At 43.3% G+C, this 16,852-nt stretch overlaps 2 long non-coding RNA genes across 3 annotated transcripts; both read left to right on the top strand.

Annotated features, from left to right (window-relative positions):
• The first annotated feature begins 3,273 nt into the window (after positions 1-3,273).
• Positions 3,274-4,407, top strand: LOC103646950 (uncharacterized). Of its 2 annotated transcripts, XR_002267271.3 has the most exons (3): positions 3,274-3,637; positions 3,734-3,897; positions 4,283-4,407. It is a non-coding gene; the product is annotated as an uncharacterized lncRNA (long non-coding RNA). The 2 variants fall into 2 exon arrangements; XR_002267270.2 differs by lacking the exon at positions 4,283-4,407 and having other exon boundaries at positions 3,734-4,206.
• Positions 4,408-8,772: 4,365 nt separating this feature from the next.
• On the top strand, positions 8,773-11,108 carry LOC103646951 (uncharacterized). Its single transcript, XR_002749958.2, has 3 exons — positions 8,773-10,338; positions 10,435-10,598; positions 10,984-11,108. It is a non-coding gene; the product is annotated as an uncharacterized lncRNA (long non-coding RNA).
• The last annotated feature ends 5,744 nt before the right edge of the window (positions 11,109-16,852 follow it).

Genomic DNA, 16,852 nt, shown 5'->3' with positions numbered 1-16,852 from the left:
CGCTCTGCCTCTGCCTGCGTCGGCGGCGGCGGCGTGGATGGGGCTGCGGCTGCGTCTGCAGCTCCGGCTCGGCAAGGTGGCGAATTAGTTTGGTTCGTTTCGATCCATGTCGCTGCTGGTTTATTCAAGCAGGCAGCCAAGTCGGTTGCGGGCGTGGCCGCGTGTGTTCTGCGCGGTATGTACTGCATCCCGGGGCCGACGTTCCAGTTGTACTATATAATGCTTGCAGGCGATTAAATAAAGTAAACAAGAATTATTTATCTCATTCATCTCCTTTTCCTTTCAAATATCACCTCCTTCACCATCAGGCTGCCGGGCAAAAACCCCGACGCCATAACAGTCGAGGCTACAAACTCTGTAGTCGAGGCTTCGCTGTCTCAGGTGCCGATGCCCTTGATAACCTCGTATACAGGAGATCCTCTTCGTCTAGGCCAGTCGTCCTCATCACGTTCGCAACACCATCCCCAATGATCGTGCCTCCGAAGGCCGATCCCTCACTCGCACGGGCGGTGCACGGCTTTCTCGGCCTAGTCGGCTACTATCGCAAGTTCGTCAAGGCGTTCGGGGCCATCACCTCGCCCCTCACCGCTCTTCTTCGCAAGGAGGGGTTCACCTAGGCTGAGGCAGCTTTCACGACACTCAAACCAGTTATCACCACAGTGTCGGTACTCGCGCTTCCCGACTTTGGCCAATAATTCGTCGTTGAGTGCGACACCTCACTCACGGTTTTGGTGTCGTGCTCCTCCAAGACCAGCACCCGGTGGCGTTCTTCAGCAGGCCTGTTGCACCACGACATCGCTCCCTAGCGGCGTATGAGCGTGAGCTTATTGGCCTCATCCTCGCCGTGCGCCACTAGAGACCATACCTTTGGGGGCACCGCTTCCTGTACGCACTGATCATTTCAGTCTCAAATTTTTGCTCGACCAGCGCCATGCCACCATCTCGCAGCACCACGGGGTGGGCAAACTATTGGGCTTCGACTTCATAGTGGAGTACAAGGCGGGCAGCACCAACACAGTGGCCGAACTCTATCCAGGCGCGATACAGAGGAGCCGGTGCTTCTTGCCATATTCAGCCATACCTTCAACTTCTTTGATCGTCTTTGCCAAGCTCATGACACCAACCCTTCTTGTAACACCCCTGGTGTTACGAGAACTAAAACCTTGGCATGACATCATATGCATCAGCATCATTTTGATTGATACACCTAGAATGCATTTCACTAGGTCAAAATTTTCAAACCATATGTGGTGTGTTATCTTGTTGAGAGCCAAAGGAGTTTGAAGAGTTAGTGAGTGGTCGAGTGAAAGCAAACTACTTCCAAGCTAAAGATGTCTTGGCCATGAAATCCAAGTACTAAAATTGAACTTTGAGGTGAAGTGTAATCTTGCTTTAAGTAAGGGATCAGACTGGTGAGATTTGTCTGGAGAAAAGCAATCTCAAATGAAACACTAAAGTAGCCCAAAAGTGGAATTTTAAATCTAGAGAGAATTTGCTAAAGATCCATATATCAAAGTTGTAGAGTTTGGAGAGCTGAACAACTTTCATGTATGGAGAACTCCATGTTTTAGAGGAAAAGTTGGAGTAAAATGCTTAAATCAATTTTGAATCAGATTTGAAGTTTGCTGAAAATAATATCAACTAGCTGTTTTTGGATACAAATTTGCTTAGACAACCTGTCCCTAAAACCATGTGAAACTTGGTGTAAAACTAGTCCAAAATGGGGTTGTAATACTTGTGGAGTTTCAGACTTAGTGCAATCTCTGAAACTGAAGATTTTATATTCTGAAGCAACCTTGGAGGCCTGTTAGTGGCTGATACATATAGCTATGGGTTAAAGTTTATGTACCAAGGTGGAATACCACATGTTGGTGTATAAGTTGGGTTAAAGGTTATGCCCCTAAAGATGTATGGAACTGGGAGAAACAATGGCCCAAAGATGCAATGTGCTGTTCTGGATTTCAGACTTGGTGAAAAACCAGAACCTGAAACTGTGTGTTTTGGTGCAATTTGGAAACCCTTTTGAGTTTAATCCATAGCGTTTTGAGCCATACTCCTTGTGTCAAAGTTGAAGAGTGTATATCAGTGAACAAGTTCCTTTGAGTAAGGTTGGCTTGGTACTGCATAAAAAGTGGAGCAATAGTTGCTTAAAATAGGGGCTGTCAGACTTCTAGATTTTTCAGATTTTGCATAGTGTCTGAATTCTAAATCAGTGTTGGGAGTGCTGTTTGGGGAGCTTGTTCTGCTTAATCAATAAGGTTTTGGACTGAAGTTTTTGTAGAAAGTTTGAAGACCATATGTTAGTGAATAAGTGCCTTTAAGTATGTTGGGTGTGATCCCACACCAAAAGTGAAGTAATGGCTGTCCAAAGTTGGACTTTCAGTCTGCGGTGACAGAAGGTTATTCAGTCAACTGTAGCTTTGGTCCAGTGTGATTTTCCAAATTTTTGGAGCTATTTTGTGACTAATCCTTGGAGTATTAAGCCATATCATTATAAGCAGAGTTGAAGAACATATATTAGTGTGCAAGTTGATGTGGGGAGGTAGCTCTGTCTCTATGAAGAAATGGGAGCAAAAGAAGGATGAATCTGGCTCTGCAGTCGAACTGAAGAAGTTCAGAGCAGTTAGTGTAGTCTGAAATTTCAGACTAGAAATAGTAACTGGCAGAGACTGAATCTCAGTGTTGGTGCTCAGTTTAGAGTCCCTGTGCAGCCAATCCCTGTGGTTTTTGAATTGAGAGTTTTGTAGCAAAATGGGAGATCATGTATAGGTGCATAAATTCCTTTAAGTCATCTGGACCTGGTACTACATAAACATAGGAGAAAAGGGGTCGCAAAATGGCTCTGTCAGACGTTAATGGCTGTTGATTGGTTCAGATAAGGAAGTTCGAGCTCAGAGTAATGTACCCCACTTGTGGGTACTCTAGATTTGATTATAGGTCTTTTTAGCCTATACAAACTACAGTAACCAGGAAAAGCTATGTTTACTGAATAATCTTGGGGCAATGAAGTGGGCATGTTGTGTTAAGAATAAAGAGAAAGGGGGAGCTGAACTTGAGGTTTCAGTCGAGTAAAACAGCAGGAGCAGTTTCAGAATAATCTCATGGAAGTATCTCCATCCACCAAATTGATATAGGGAATTCTAGGATATGCCAGCCCAAAAGAGACTTATGAGAAAGGAAAGTTTATTGTCAAAAATTCACCACCCCGAGGATAGATGCAGGAAGGGTGTAAAGCCTATCTCTTGGATGATTCAGCTGCTTCACTGTTGATGAGGTGTCATACATGCAGTAAAGGTGTGCTGGACTTTTTCCCTGAGCTTCCACCTTGCGTGGTAAACATGCAGGTGTGTGTTGGGGATTGTTAATTCGCATTTTCCCTCTGAAATAGCCCCAGCCCGACCTCCATTAAGCCAACTCTTGTTATGCTAGTTTGGAGCCCAAACTGAATTGCTTGTGCTCTCGACGATTTCCTGGTTTCCCCACTGTGCCTCCCTCGTGCAGCAGCAGTAGCGCTCGGCTCAGCTCCCTTCCTTTATCACACAAAGCCCCACTTCGTCGTGCCTCCACCCTGCTTGGCTTTCCCCATCGTACGTGGCTGCTGAGCACCTCGCCGAGGCTACAGCAGCGCTCAGCACAGGTCTTCCCTGGCGCCTGCCTCATGGGTTCGCCGTAGATTTTTTTTTGGAACTGCCGACCATGTACTTAGTATTATTGTTGTCATTATCCCCTGCAGCTCCGGCCCGCCGGCGGTTTTCTCTACTCGACCTCCCTCATCGCTGCATCTGGACATACGCTGCTGCTCGCCGCGCTCCCTGGTGTGCGAGCTTGCCGGCACCCAGTCCTCCTCTCCACGTCAGAGTCCTTACCTCACCATCAAGACATCGTCGTCGCGCCGTCGTACGTTATCTAGCTCCTTAGCACAGCACCGTCCTCCAACTCGACGTCTTTGCGTCCGTAGAACTTGCTGTCGTCGTTGGGTAACTGCACCTTGGTGATTGGCATGGTTGCGTGTGTGTTTGGATTAATCGTAGCATAATTTTATGTCCCGGGAAAGATTGTCCGCGACTGTTTATAACTGGCTTGTGGTTCACACCATCAGCTTGGGCTTTGTGATGTGCGTGTGAATCGTAGTGGTGCGATCAGTGGATGAAAGGAATTAGTTGGTGAAGAAACAAGTTTACATAAAAGACCATTGATTTTGGTATAGTCTAGAGAGTTGTTTTGCTATCTTCTTTGCAAATTACAAAAGCATAAGCATTCATATTCATATCATTTCGTGTAGAGCTCCCAGAAAAGGAAGTTGAAATTCAAGAAGTGGTTCCTGAAGAGGAGTCTGCTCCAGTGTTGTAGATCCAGTGGTGGAGTCCCATCTAACTGTAGAAAGGTTTTGGATCTTTTCTGCAACAAGGCAAGCCCCGGTGCATTTGCCACCTCCCTTGTGTTTACAAAATTTTTATCACTTATATGATGCATTAGGTTATAGGAGTTGATTGATTAAACACTTGATGCATTACCATCCTTGAAAGGTTGATTGCCACACCTTGTCACCTGTTTTATAAAAGCTAGAGATGCTTAGTCATGCTGATAGACTAAGAAAAATGTTTTTGATATATGACTCATGTTTTTACAAAAAAGAAAATGGGCTTGGGATAATGAAGGCATCAAGACGTTGATAAATTCATTATCCAGGCATGGCCCCTCTGTCAGGCGCCAAAATTTTGAAATAGTTTAAAATGGGACCAGACACTGAGCAGGAAAGGTCGCCCGTCTGTGTCGATTAAGGACCGTACCGATTGTTGGCCTGATGATCTAGGACCTTTTAACTGGCCACATACCTCGTCATGGGTAAGCCTGAACCCGGCTATTCCATACGTGAAAAGACATCCGCGCACTGGGCGTGGGAGATGGTGGGAGTAGCAGTTACCCTCCTGGCAAGAGGCTGAATGGTAGGGTAATGTGCTCCCGGGTAGCGCGGACCAGTTCATGTAGTGGAGGATCCGTGGGAATGATTGACATATGCAAGGGTTAAGTGCTACATATGTTGTGTGGTTGGAGATCCCCAGCTGGGTATTGATCGATTCGGATCGCCGTTACTTCTCGGATATGAAGACTGGATCGCTGCCCTTCATCGTAGATAACAAGCGAAACAAAATTTGGATTTTAAAAGCAACCTAGTGTAGGTCAAGTGAATGATCTAGATTAGGAAAATGCTAGATTCAGGCTAGAAGATTCAGGTAATAAACTAACTTGTGAAATAAAACTTGGCTTAAGGACCCACTTCTAGTAAACTTTACTGCAAAATGAGTCCTTGAACTTTGATGAGCTTTACCTTGATTCCCAAAAGCCAACATACCCTTGAGAGTCTTTTTTTTAGTCGGGTAAGTCTTGCTGAGTAATTGCGTACTCAGGGTTTTATCCCTTGTTGTTTTTGTAGGAGAAGTTTTATTCCCTTATCTTTGGGTTAGTTACTTCATGTGGAGGACTTGAAGCTTAGAAGGTTTTTTTATATATCTCTTATGGAAAGGCTTCACCCTTCCAATTATTGTAGTTAAGTTATGCCTTCAAGTACTATCAGAACTTGTAATAAATACATCTCTTTCTACCATGTAAAACTTGAGTTCTGGAATGTAAAGTGTACTTTGTAAAAGTCTTCCGCTCTATCTCCAATGTGTGTGTATCAAATGTGATTACTGTGATATACCTGTTATGTGGGAGATCCTTGGGATGATGAGTTCCAGTTGGCGAACTCGATATCCTTGTTAAGTTATCCGGTACACGTGCACAACCATCTGAGGCCATTAAGGCAAGGATTGGTGCATGTGGACCTAATAACTTGGGAGGGCTGTCACAGCGTGGTATCGGAGCGATCCCCCATTAGCATGGATATTAAAGTAATCCTTTGACAAACTTCAAAATGATTTTTATAAACTTAACAATCTATAATCAAGGCCTGATAGTAAAAGTGCAAATAATATGTGGTTAAAACTAAGGACTATCAGGTGGCTTAGTTTAAGATGCTAACCACTAACCCACAACCTGGGAAGGGTAATGCATACATGTGTAATGTTATTTTTAGTGCCATTCAGTTTTGAATGGATAGACGCTCAGGTAAAGATGAGTTGTGAGAGCATGACCGAACAAACGTCGGTCTAGGGGAGTGCTTAAATGTGGCACTAAACTATATACATATTCTACATATGTATATATGAAGGTTGCAATGTGGAGTATTTAATTTCTGGGAATTCAGTACCCCATGGATGTGTATGGGTATACAGACATTGGAATACTGAAAAGTGTAATGTACTTGTAACGACGCACCTACGCGCAGGTAAGAAAGTAAGTTACCACAATGGGCTGCCCTGTGGTTAAAAGTGTGGCAGCGGCGCCTATGCGTGGCTCGACGCTTAATGAGGAGCTGGCCTCCATATAGAAATATATGGAGTATAAACTGTGACCAAATGTGTGAATTGCATCATGGGGTTTGGGCTGTAATGGAATTTTCTGCAGGTACACTGACTAAACTCTAGGAAATTACGACTAGTTAACTCCGGAGTGAGTAGGTATGCCACCGCCATAGAGCGTGCAAGCCACTATATGCTGGCAAGATTGTGAGGACGAATAGGACGAGCATGCATCATGACATATAACTTTAAGTTAAACCCCCTATGTAGTAGCTTTAGTACGTGTTTCGTCTACCCTGTTCGTGCTACCTGTCTTTGCCTTTCTATGCTACCTTTCCCTGTTTTTGAAGACTGGAAGGCAAGTTTAGTTGGTGGGCAGAATACCTTGCGCTGCAGCCGGAAGGACGTTAAGTTCTCAGGTTGAGTTCTGTAAGGCATTTCGGGCACGTCATGTTCAAGAAGCCCCTATGTAAATAAAGTTCAAAGAGTTTTTGGATCTAAAGCAAGGTGAAGAAGCGAGTGTAATGGACTATTTAAGAGGTTTACTCGCCTATCCTAGTATGTTTTGGATTATGTGGATGCCAGTAAAAAAAAGTAATACATCCTACATGATCTTAATGTGAAACTTTAGCTCCTAATGGCAATTAGTTTGGTTGAAGGATATAAGGAAATGGTCAGTCAGGCTATTCTAGGAAATAATAAGATTCGTCTACATCAGGAGTTTAAGTGAAAGAAGTAAAGGATATACCTGATGTGAGGGAGTTCTCGGATGTGTTCCTCGAAGATTTGACTAGTTGCGTCCAGAAAGAGATGTGGAATTGCGATTGGGTTGCAGTCCGGGACTCCATTCACCCTGAAGATAGCAATAGGTACCAAGGTTTGAAACAGAGATTTTAGTGGACCTATAGCTTATAAGGTATAGTTGCTAAAAGGACCTTCAACAGTGCACGACGTGTTCCACGTGTCCCAATGGAAGAAATGTCTTCGAGTCCCCAAATATGTATTGAGATTTTAGATGTTAACCATAAACCAGGTTTAACCTCCTCAGAATATCCCATAAATGTGTTAGATCAAAAGGATCGGGTCACTCGAAGAAAAGTTATTGAGTTTTACGAGATACAGTGGAACTAACGCCCGCAAGATAAAGTCACGTAGTAGTCAGAGAAGTATTTGGAAAAGTATAATCCTGAGTTCCTAGTGTCCTGTAAACCCTAGGTTTGTATAAGTTGTCTTTCGATGAAGGGCACACCCCTGCCTTGTAGGAGTAACTGAGAAATAAACTGGTGACGCATTTCCTGTTCCATTACTTAGCCCACAGTTTTAATCTCGGGACGAGATTCCTTTTTAGGGGGAAAGGATGTAACACCCCTGGTGTTACGAGAACTAAAACCTTGGCATGTCATCATATACATCAGCATCATTTTGATTGATACACCTAGAATGCATTTCACTAGGTCAAAATTTTCAAACCATATGTGGTGTGTTATCTTGTTGAGAGCCAAAGGAGTTTGAAGAGTTAGTGAGTGGTCGAGTGAAAGCAAACTACTTCCAAGCTAAAGATTTCTTGGCCATGAAATCCAAGTACTAAAATTGAACTTTGAGGTGAAGTGTAATCTTGCTTTAAGTAAGGGATCAGACTGGTGAGATTTGTCTGGAGAAAAGCAATCTCAAATGAAACACTAAAGTAGCCTAATAGTGGAATTTTAAATCTAGAGAGAATTTGCTAAAGATCCATATATCAAAGTTGTAGAGTTTGGAGAGCTGAACAACTTTCATGTATGGAGAACTCCATGTTTTAGAGGAAAAGTTGGAGTAAAATGCTTAAATCAATTTTGAATCAGATTTGAAGTTTGCTGAAAATAATATCAACTAGCTGTTTTTGGGTCCTCATAACTTTTGATCTATGAACGGTTTGAAGGTGGACATTATAATAAGGTTGTAGAGCTACACTAGGGATACAAATTTGCTTAGACAACCTGTCCCTAAAACCATGTGAAACTGGGTGTAAAACTAGTCCAAAATGGGGTTGTAATACTTGTGGAGTTTCAGACTTAGTGCAATCTCTGAAACTGAAGATTTTATATTCTGAAGCAAACTTGGAGGCCTGTTAGTGGCTGATACATACAGCTATGGGTTAAAGTTTATGTACCAAGGTGGAATACCACATGTTGGTGTATAAGTTTGGTTAAAGGTTATGCCCCTAAAGATGTATGGAACTGGGAGAAACAATGGCCCAAAGATGCAATGTGCTGTTCTGGATTTCAGACTTAGTGAAAAACCAGAACCTGAAACTGTGTGTTTTGGTGCAATTTGGAAACCCTTTTGAGTTTAATCCATAGCGTTTTGAGCCATACTCCTTGTGTCAAAGTTGAAGAGTGTATATCAGTGAACAAGTTCCTTTGAGGAAGGTTGGCTTGGTACTGCATAAAAAGTGGAGCAATAGTTGCTTAAAATAGGGGCTGTCAGACTTCTAGATTTTTCAGATTTTGCATAGTGTCTGAATTCTAAATCAGTGTTGGGAGTGCTGTTTGGGGAGCTTGTTCTGCTTAATCAATAAGGTTTTGGACTGAAGTTTTTGTAGAAAGTTTGAAGACCATATGTTAGTGAATAAGTGCCTTTAAGTATGTTGGGTGTGATCCCACACCAAAAGTGAAGTAATGGCTGTCCAAAGTTGGACTTTCAGTCTGCGGTGACAGAAGGTTATTCAGTCAACTGTAGCTTTGGTCCAGTGTGATTTTCCAAATTTTTGGAGCTATTTTGTGACTAATCCTTGGAGTATTAAGCCATATCATTATAAGCAGAGTTGAAGAACATATATTAGTGTGCAAGTTGATGTGGGGAGGTAGCTCTGTCTCTATGAAGAAATGGGAGCAAAAGAAGGATGAATCTGGCTCTGCAGTCGAACTGAAGAAGTTCAGAGCAGTTAGTGTAGTCTGAAATTTCAGACTAGAAATAGTAACTGGCAGAGACTGAATCTCAGTGTTGGTGCTCAGTTTAGAGTCCCTGTGCAGCCAATCCCTGTGGTTTTTGAATTGAGAGTTTTGTAGCAAAATGGGAGATCATGTATAGGTGCATAAATTCCTTTAAGTCATCTGGACCTGGTACTACATAAACTTAGGAGAAAAGGGGTCGCAAAATGGCTCTGTCAGACGTTAATGGCTGTTGATTGGTTCAGATAAGGAAGTTCGAGCTCAGAGTAATGTACCCCACTTGTGGGTACTCTAGATTTGATTATAGGTCTTTTTAGCCTATACAAACTACAGTAACCGGGAAAAGCTATGTTTACTGAATAATCTTGGGGCAATGAAGTGGGCATGTTGTGTTAAGAATAAAGAGAAAAGGGGAGCTGAACTTGAGGTTTCAGTCGAGTAAAACAGCAGGAGCAGTTTCAGAATAATCTGATGGAAGTATCTCCATCCACCAAATTGATATAGGGAATTCTAGGATATGCCAGCCCAAAAGAGACTTATGAGAAAGGAAAGTTTATTGTCAAAAATTCACCACCCCGAAGATAGATGCAGGAAGGGTGTAAAGCCTATCTCTTGGATGATTCAGCTGCTTCACTGTTGATGAGGTGTCATACATGCAGTAAAGGTGTGCTGGACTTTTTCCCTGAGCTTCCACCTTGCGTGGTAAACATGCAGGTGTGTGTTGGGGATTGTTAATTCGCATTTTCCCTCTGAAATAGCCCCAGCCCGACCTCCATTAAGCCAACTCTTGTTATGCTAGTTTGGAGCCCAAACTGAATTGCTTGTGCTCTCGACGATTTCCTGGTTTCCCCACTGTGCCTCCCTCGTGCAGCAGCAGTAGCGCTCGGCTCAGCTCCCTTCCTTCATCACACAAAGCCCCACTTCGTCGTGCCTCCACCCTGCTTGGCTTTCCCCATCGTACGTGGCTGCTGAGCACCTCGCCGAGGCTACAGCAGCGCTCAGCACAGGTCTTCCCTGGCGCCTGCCTCATGGGTTCGCCGTAGATTTTTTTTTGGAACTGCCGACCATGTACTTAGTATTATTGTTGTCATTATCCCCTGCAGCTCCGGCCCGCCGGCGGTTTTCTCTACTCGACCTCCCTCATCGCTGCATCTGGACATACGCTGCTGCTCGCCGCGCTCCCTGGTGTGCGAGCTTGCTGGCACCCAGTCCTCCTCTCCACGTCAGAGTCCTTACCTCACCATCAAGACATCGTCGTCGCGCCGTCGTACGTTATCTAGCTCCTTAGCGCAGCACCGTCCTCCAACTCGACGTCTTTGCGTCCGTAGAACTTGCTGTCGTCGTTGGGTAACTGCACCTTGGTGATTGGCATGGTTGCGTGTGTGTTTGGATTAATCGTAGCATAATTTTATGTCCCGGGAAAGATTGTCCGCGACTGTTTATAGCTGGCTTGTGGTTCACACCATCAGCTTGGGCTTTGTGATGTGCGTGTGAATCGTAGTGGTGCGATCAGTGGATGAAAGGAATTAGTTGGTGAAGAAACAAGTTTACATAAAAGACCATTGATTTTGGTATAGTCTAGAGAGTTGTTTTGCTATCTTCTTTGCAAATTACAAAAGCATAAGCATTCATATTCATATCATTTCGTGTAGAGCTCCCAGAAAAGGAAGTTGAAATTCAAGAAGTGGTTCCTGAAGAGGAGTCTGCTCCAGTGTTGTAGATCCAGTGGTGGAGTCCCATCTAACTGTAGAAAGGTTTTGGATCTTTTCTGCAACAAGGCAAGCCCCGGTGCATTTGCCACCTCCCTTGTGTTTACAAAATTTTTATCACTTATATGATGCATTAGGTTATAGGAGTTGATTGATTAAACACTTGATGCATTACCATCCTTGAAAGGTTGATTGCCACACCTTGTCACCTGTTTTATAAAAGCTAGAGATGCTTAGTCATGCTGATAGACTAAGAAAAATGTTTTTGATATATGACTCATGTTTTTACAAAAAAGAAAATGGGCTTGGGATAATGAAGGCATCAAGACGTTGATAAATTCATTATCCAGGCATGGCCTCTCTGTCAGGCGCCAAAATTTTGAAATAGTTTAAAATGGGACCAGACGCTGAGCAGGAAAGGTCGCCCGTCTGTGTCGATTAAGGACCGTACCGATTGTTGGCCTGATGATCTAGGACCTTTTAACTGGCCACATACCTCGTCATGGGTAAGCCTGAACCCAACTATTCCATACGTGAAAAGACAACCGCGCACTGGGCGTGGGAGATGGTGGGAGTAGCAGTTACCCTCCTGGCAAGAGGCTGAATGGAAGGGTGATGTGCTCCCGGGTAGCGCGGACCAGTTCATGTAGTGGAGGATCCGTGGGAATGGTTGACATATGCAAGGGTTAAGTGCTACATATGTTGTGTGGCTGGAGATCCCCAGCTGGGTATTAATCGATTCGGATCGCCGTTACTTCTCGGATATGAAGACTGGATCGCTGCCTTTCATCGTAGATAACAAGCGAAACAAAATTTGGATTTTAAAAGCAACCTAGTGTAGGTCAAGTGAATGATCTAGATTAGGAAAATGCTAGATTCAGGCTAGAAGATTCAGGTAATAAACTAACTTGTGAAATAAAACTTGGCTTAAGGACCCACTTCTAGTAAGCTTTACTGCAAAATGAGTCCTTGAACTTTGATGAGCTTTACCTTGATTCCCAAAAGCCAGCATACCCTTGAGAGTATTTTTTTAGTCGGGTAAGTCTTGCTGAGTAATTGCGTACTCAGGGTTTTATCCCTTGTTGTTTTTGTAGGAGAAGTTTTATTCCCTTATCTTTGGGTTAGTTACTTCATGTGGAGGACTTGAAGCTTAGAAGGTTTTTTTTATATATCTCTTATGGAAAGGCTTCACCCTTCCAATTATTGTAGTTAAGTTATGCTTTCAAGTACTATCAGAACTTGTAATAAATACATCTCTTTCTACCATGTAAAACTTGAGTTCTGGAATGTAAAGTGTACTTTATAAAAGTCTTCCGCTCTATCTCCAATGTGTGTGTATCAAATGTGATTACTGTGATATACCTGTTATGTGGGAGATCCTTGGGATGATGAGTTCCAGTTGGCGAACTCGATAGCCTTGTTAAGTTATCCGGTACACGTGCACAACCATCTGAGGCCATTAAGGCAAGGATTGGTGCATGTGGACCTGATAACTTGGGAGGGCTGTCACACTTCTCTAGTCGCCCTCAAAGAGGAGTTCGTAGCGGGCCATAGCACGGGCTCCTGATCACTTGTCAATGGGCTCGTGGCGTTCATGGGCCGCCTCTACGTTCCACCAACATCACCATTCCTCCACGAGCTCATCACTGTCGTACACGACAACAGCCACGAAGGCGTCCAACGTACACTGCACCGCCTACGCCACAACTTTCCCTCCCACAACCTACGGCGGGCGGTATAGGACTACGTTCGCGCTTACGCCACATGTCAACGCTACAAGTCAGACCACCTACACCGAGCCGGCCTGCTCATTCCCCTTCCTGTGGCAACGATGACCTGGGCAGAAATCGGACGGGACTTCGTCGAGACACTCCCGCGTATAGGCGGGAAGTCCATCATCCTAATGGTGGTGGACCGCTTCAGCAAATACTGCCACTTCGTCCTGGTCACGCACCCATACACGGTGGAGTCCGTGGCCCAGGTCTTCTTCGCCTAGATCGTGCACCTGCACGGCATGCCTCAGTCCATGTTCTAGGATCGGGACCCGTTTTCACATTCATCTCCTGGTAGGAATTGATGCGGCTCACTGGCACCGAGATACACCTGATGACAACCTTTTTCCGCAAGCCGACGGCCAGACGGAGGCCGCCAATTAGGTCATCACCATGTATTTGTGTTGTTTCATAGGGATCGCCCTCGATAATAGCTGCGTTGGCTTCCCAAGGTGGAGTACACCGCCTATCAGTCTGCGCTCCGCGACACTCCGTTCTGGGTGGTTTACGACCGGGACCCACCCTCCATCCGCTCCAGCCCTCCTCCCTCTCCCGCGTTCGTCTTGTGGCGCTGCTAGCCTCGACGCCTATGATCAATGCCGCAATCCTCGGCGCCACAACGCTACAACTCGTAGTCCTAGATGTGTTACTACGCCGCAAGCCCCAATGCTCGCCCATCCATGCCCCATCTCCCTCCCTCACTCATGATGGTCTCGCAGTTCGTACGTGTCATTGTCGCCGAATCCTTCAGATAATCACTGACACATAACCATCCCCTCACCTACGTCGCCGAAGCCATCACTGAAGCAGGCAAGGACACAACCATCACCTACGTTGCTCATGGGACCTGCATGACGCATGATCTCACTCAGCCTGCCTGCCCCTACCGCCCCAACAACGATCTTGGAGGTGAATTTACACGGACATATGGTCAACCAATGCTTTTCACTCAACAAATCTGCCCTAACAGCGATCTGAATCCAATATTCCTGTATTCTCATTTGCAGATTTGTAACTGCTGCCATCACATGGTTGTTTGTACTATTTTTACACAGCTCTGATCCACGACATATGATCCACTACATAGCCTAAGCAACAATGTTCATACTCAGTATGGAAGCCATCACCTGCTCCCTTTTTCTCTTTTGGCAGATAAGTCTTTCACCCGTTTTGTTGTTATCTTCCCCCCTCAACCAGCCAACACTGGATGCATTGATTGAGTTAGGGCACTTGCTAGTGAAGGAGCAAGAATTAATAATGAGCTCGAATCTTTCAAAAGAATATATAAAGAACGTAATTATTTTTAAATTTGCCTCTGATCCAACATCCAACCACCAGAGTCCAATCGCCTTGCCGCGATCACCCTCAGTCTTGGTAGGATCGACGTCGACACGATCACCATCTCGCCTCTAAGTATATCATGGTATATGCTTTGCTTAAATTTGTATGTCCCGCTCTCTGCTACGTCTTCATAATACTCATCTCTGCTTATGAATTTTAAATTCAGTAAAATTGTGAAATTTGTTTAAATAATAAAGGGACATTTACATTTCACCCACTAGTCTGGACGCTCTGCTCAAATCTACCCTCGCCCAAATTCACTACTCAGTTTTCCCCTCCCACCTCCACACTATGCTCAGAAATCACCTCACGGCGACATTTTCTCCCGTCAAAGGCTCTTCCATGTGGACCTAAGTCCTTACAAGTGGGACCGGTCCTCACTTCAGCTTCTCCCCCAAATCGATCCCAATCAAAATCGCACGCTCCAGCCTCCAGGCTCGACCGCGCGGCTCCCCTCCACCGCGCCTCCCTCGAGCGGCGAGCGCTCCTCTCCGGCGAGCGTTCCCCTCGGCCGCCGCGGGTCTCGGACGCCGCGGGCCACATGGGCAGGCGGATCTCGGCCGCCGACAACGACCACCACGGCCTGACCCTGCGCCGAGACGAAAGCAAATCACAACCCGGCAAGGTTCATGATCATTTCCTTGTTTACGTAGTTTATCATTCATCCTTTATGTCATGTGATTTTAGATTAATTATGTGGTTTTTGTGTTGTTATATTAGATCCTTAAGAAGTGCAACTTTTTTATGTGGATGGATGAGTACATCGAATGGTTGCGCTTGAGTGGTATGACTAAACAGACACGGTCCAGTTTTGAGCAAGAACAAGGTGCTACACAATTGATGGTGACCAATTGTGGAGCAGAGTTATGTGGTGCAGATAAAGGAGATGTGTCTGTGAAGTTGGACATTCTAGCAATTGAATTGATGAAGATAAATGGCAACCTCAACAAAATTATTTACATTTTAGTCATTTGTGCTTTTATGATATTTGTTGGTTTACTTTTTATTATGAACCAAGGTGGTAAGCACTAGAAATTTGTAAGCTCTATGCACTATGGATGAACTATGGATGAAATAAGTTGTAAGCACTATGGATGAACTATGAATTTTTTTGTGTTCCGTTGTAAGCTGTAAGCACTACAGATGAATTATGGATGAAATAAGGTCTCATATGGCTGTAAAAAAAATGCTGTCGTGTAATATAGCTAGGCTGGCGACACAATTGGCAAAAAAAAGGACCAAAAAGTTGGGAAACGAAAAAAGGTGCAAGGGCAAGATTTGAACCTACACCGCTGCAATACAAACCCAAGCCATATAACAGTGACCAAGTAGACAAGTTAGATGTTCGAGTATCATATGCAACCGAGACTACACAGTCTTACACATCTAAATTCCTTTTAGGGCCAAAATTAAATAAATAAATACCAAATATTGTCAAAAAGTGAACCATTAGTTCATCTAATCATTTATGACTTACTTCATGTAAAGAATCCACTTTTTTTTATTATTTATTGGTTTATATGGTTTAAATGCCTTTTAGGGCCAAAAATAAATAAATAAACACCAAATATTGTCAAAAAATAGTGAAACTTGGCAGGGAGTCATAATTTGGACCTAGTTGCTTGAGATAAAAATACCATGAGGTTTTGCAAAAGTGTAATAATAGGTGCTTCACAAATGGACACGTCTCTCACTAAGTTTCATAACATTCAATTACAACGTCACTCTTTGAGCTATATTTCTTACTTTTTTCTTTGTTTTTGCTCAAAAAGTGAACCATTAGTTCATCTAATCATTGATGACTTACTTCATGTAAAGAATCCACTTTTTTATTATTTATTGGTTTATATGGTTTAAATGCCTTTTAGGGCCAAAAATAAATAAATAAATACCAGATATTGTAAAAAAATAGTGAAACTTGGCAGGGAGTCATAATTTGGACCTAGTTGCTTGAGATAAAAAACCATGAGGTTTTGCAAAAGTGTAATAATAGGTGCTTCACAAATGGACACGTCTCTCACTAAGTTTCATAACATTCAATTACAACGTCACTCTTTGAGCTATATTTCTTACTTTTTTCTTTGTTTTTGCTCAAAAAGTGAACCATTAGTTCATCTAATCATTGAGGACTTACTTCATGTAAAGAATCCACTTTTTTATTATTTATTGGTTTATATGGTTTAAATGCCTTTTAGGGCCAAAAATAAATAAATAAATACCAAATATTGTCAAAAAATAGTGAAACTTGGCAAGGAGTCATAATTTGGACCTAGTTGCTTGAGATAAAAGACCATGAGGTTTTGCAAAAGTGTAATAATATGTGCTTCACAAATGGACACGTCTCTCACTAAGTTTCATAACATTCAATTACAACGTCACTCTTTGAGCTATAATTCTTACTTGTTTTCTTTGTTTTTGCTCAAAAAGTGAACCATTAGTTCATCTAATCATTGATGACTTACTTCATGTAAAGAATCCACTTTTTTTATTTATTGATTTATATGGTTTAAATGCCTTTTAGGGCCAAAAATAAATAAATAAATACCAAATATTGTCAAAAAATAGTAAAACTTGGCAGGGAGTCATAATTTGAACCTAGTTGCTTGAGATAAAAAAAATGAGACACATAGACAAAAGTGTGCAACAAAATGGACACGTCTCCTATATGCAACAAAATGCAAAAAAAAAATTAGAAGGGA

Source organism: Zea mays, chromosome 2 (genome assembly GCF_902167145.1).
Source record: "Zea mays cultivar B73 chromosome 2, Zm-B73-REFERENCE-NAM-5.0, whole genome shotgun sequence".
NCBI lineage: Eukaryota > Viridiplantae > Streptophyta > Magnoliopsida > Poales > Poaceae > Zea > Zea mays.
The sequence above is the reverse complement of the archived record's forward strand: the minus strand, read 5'-3'. Positions and strand labels throughout refer to the sequence as shown.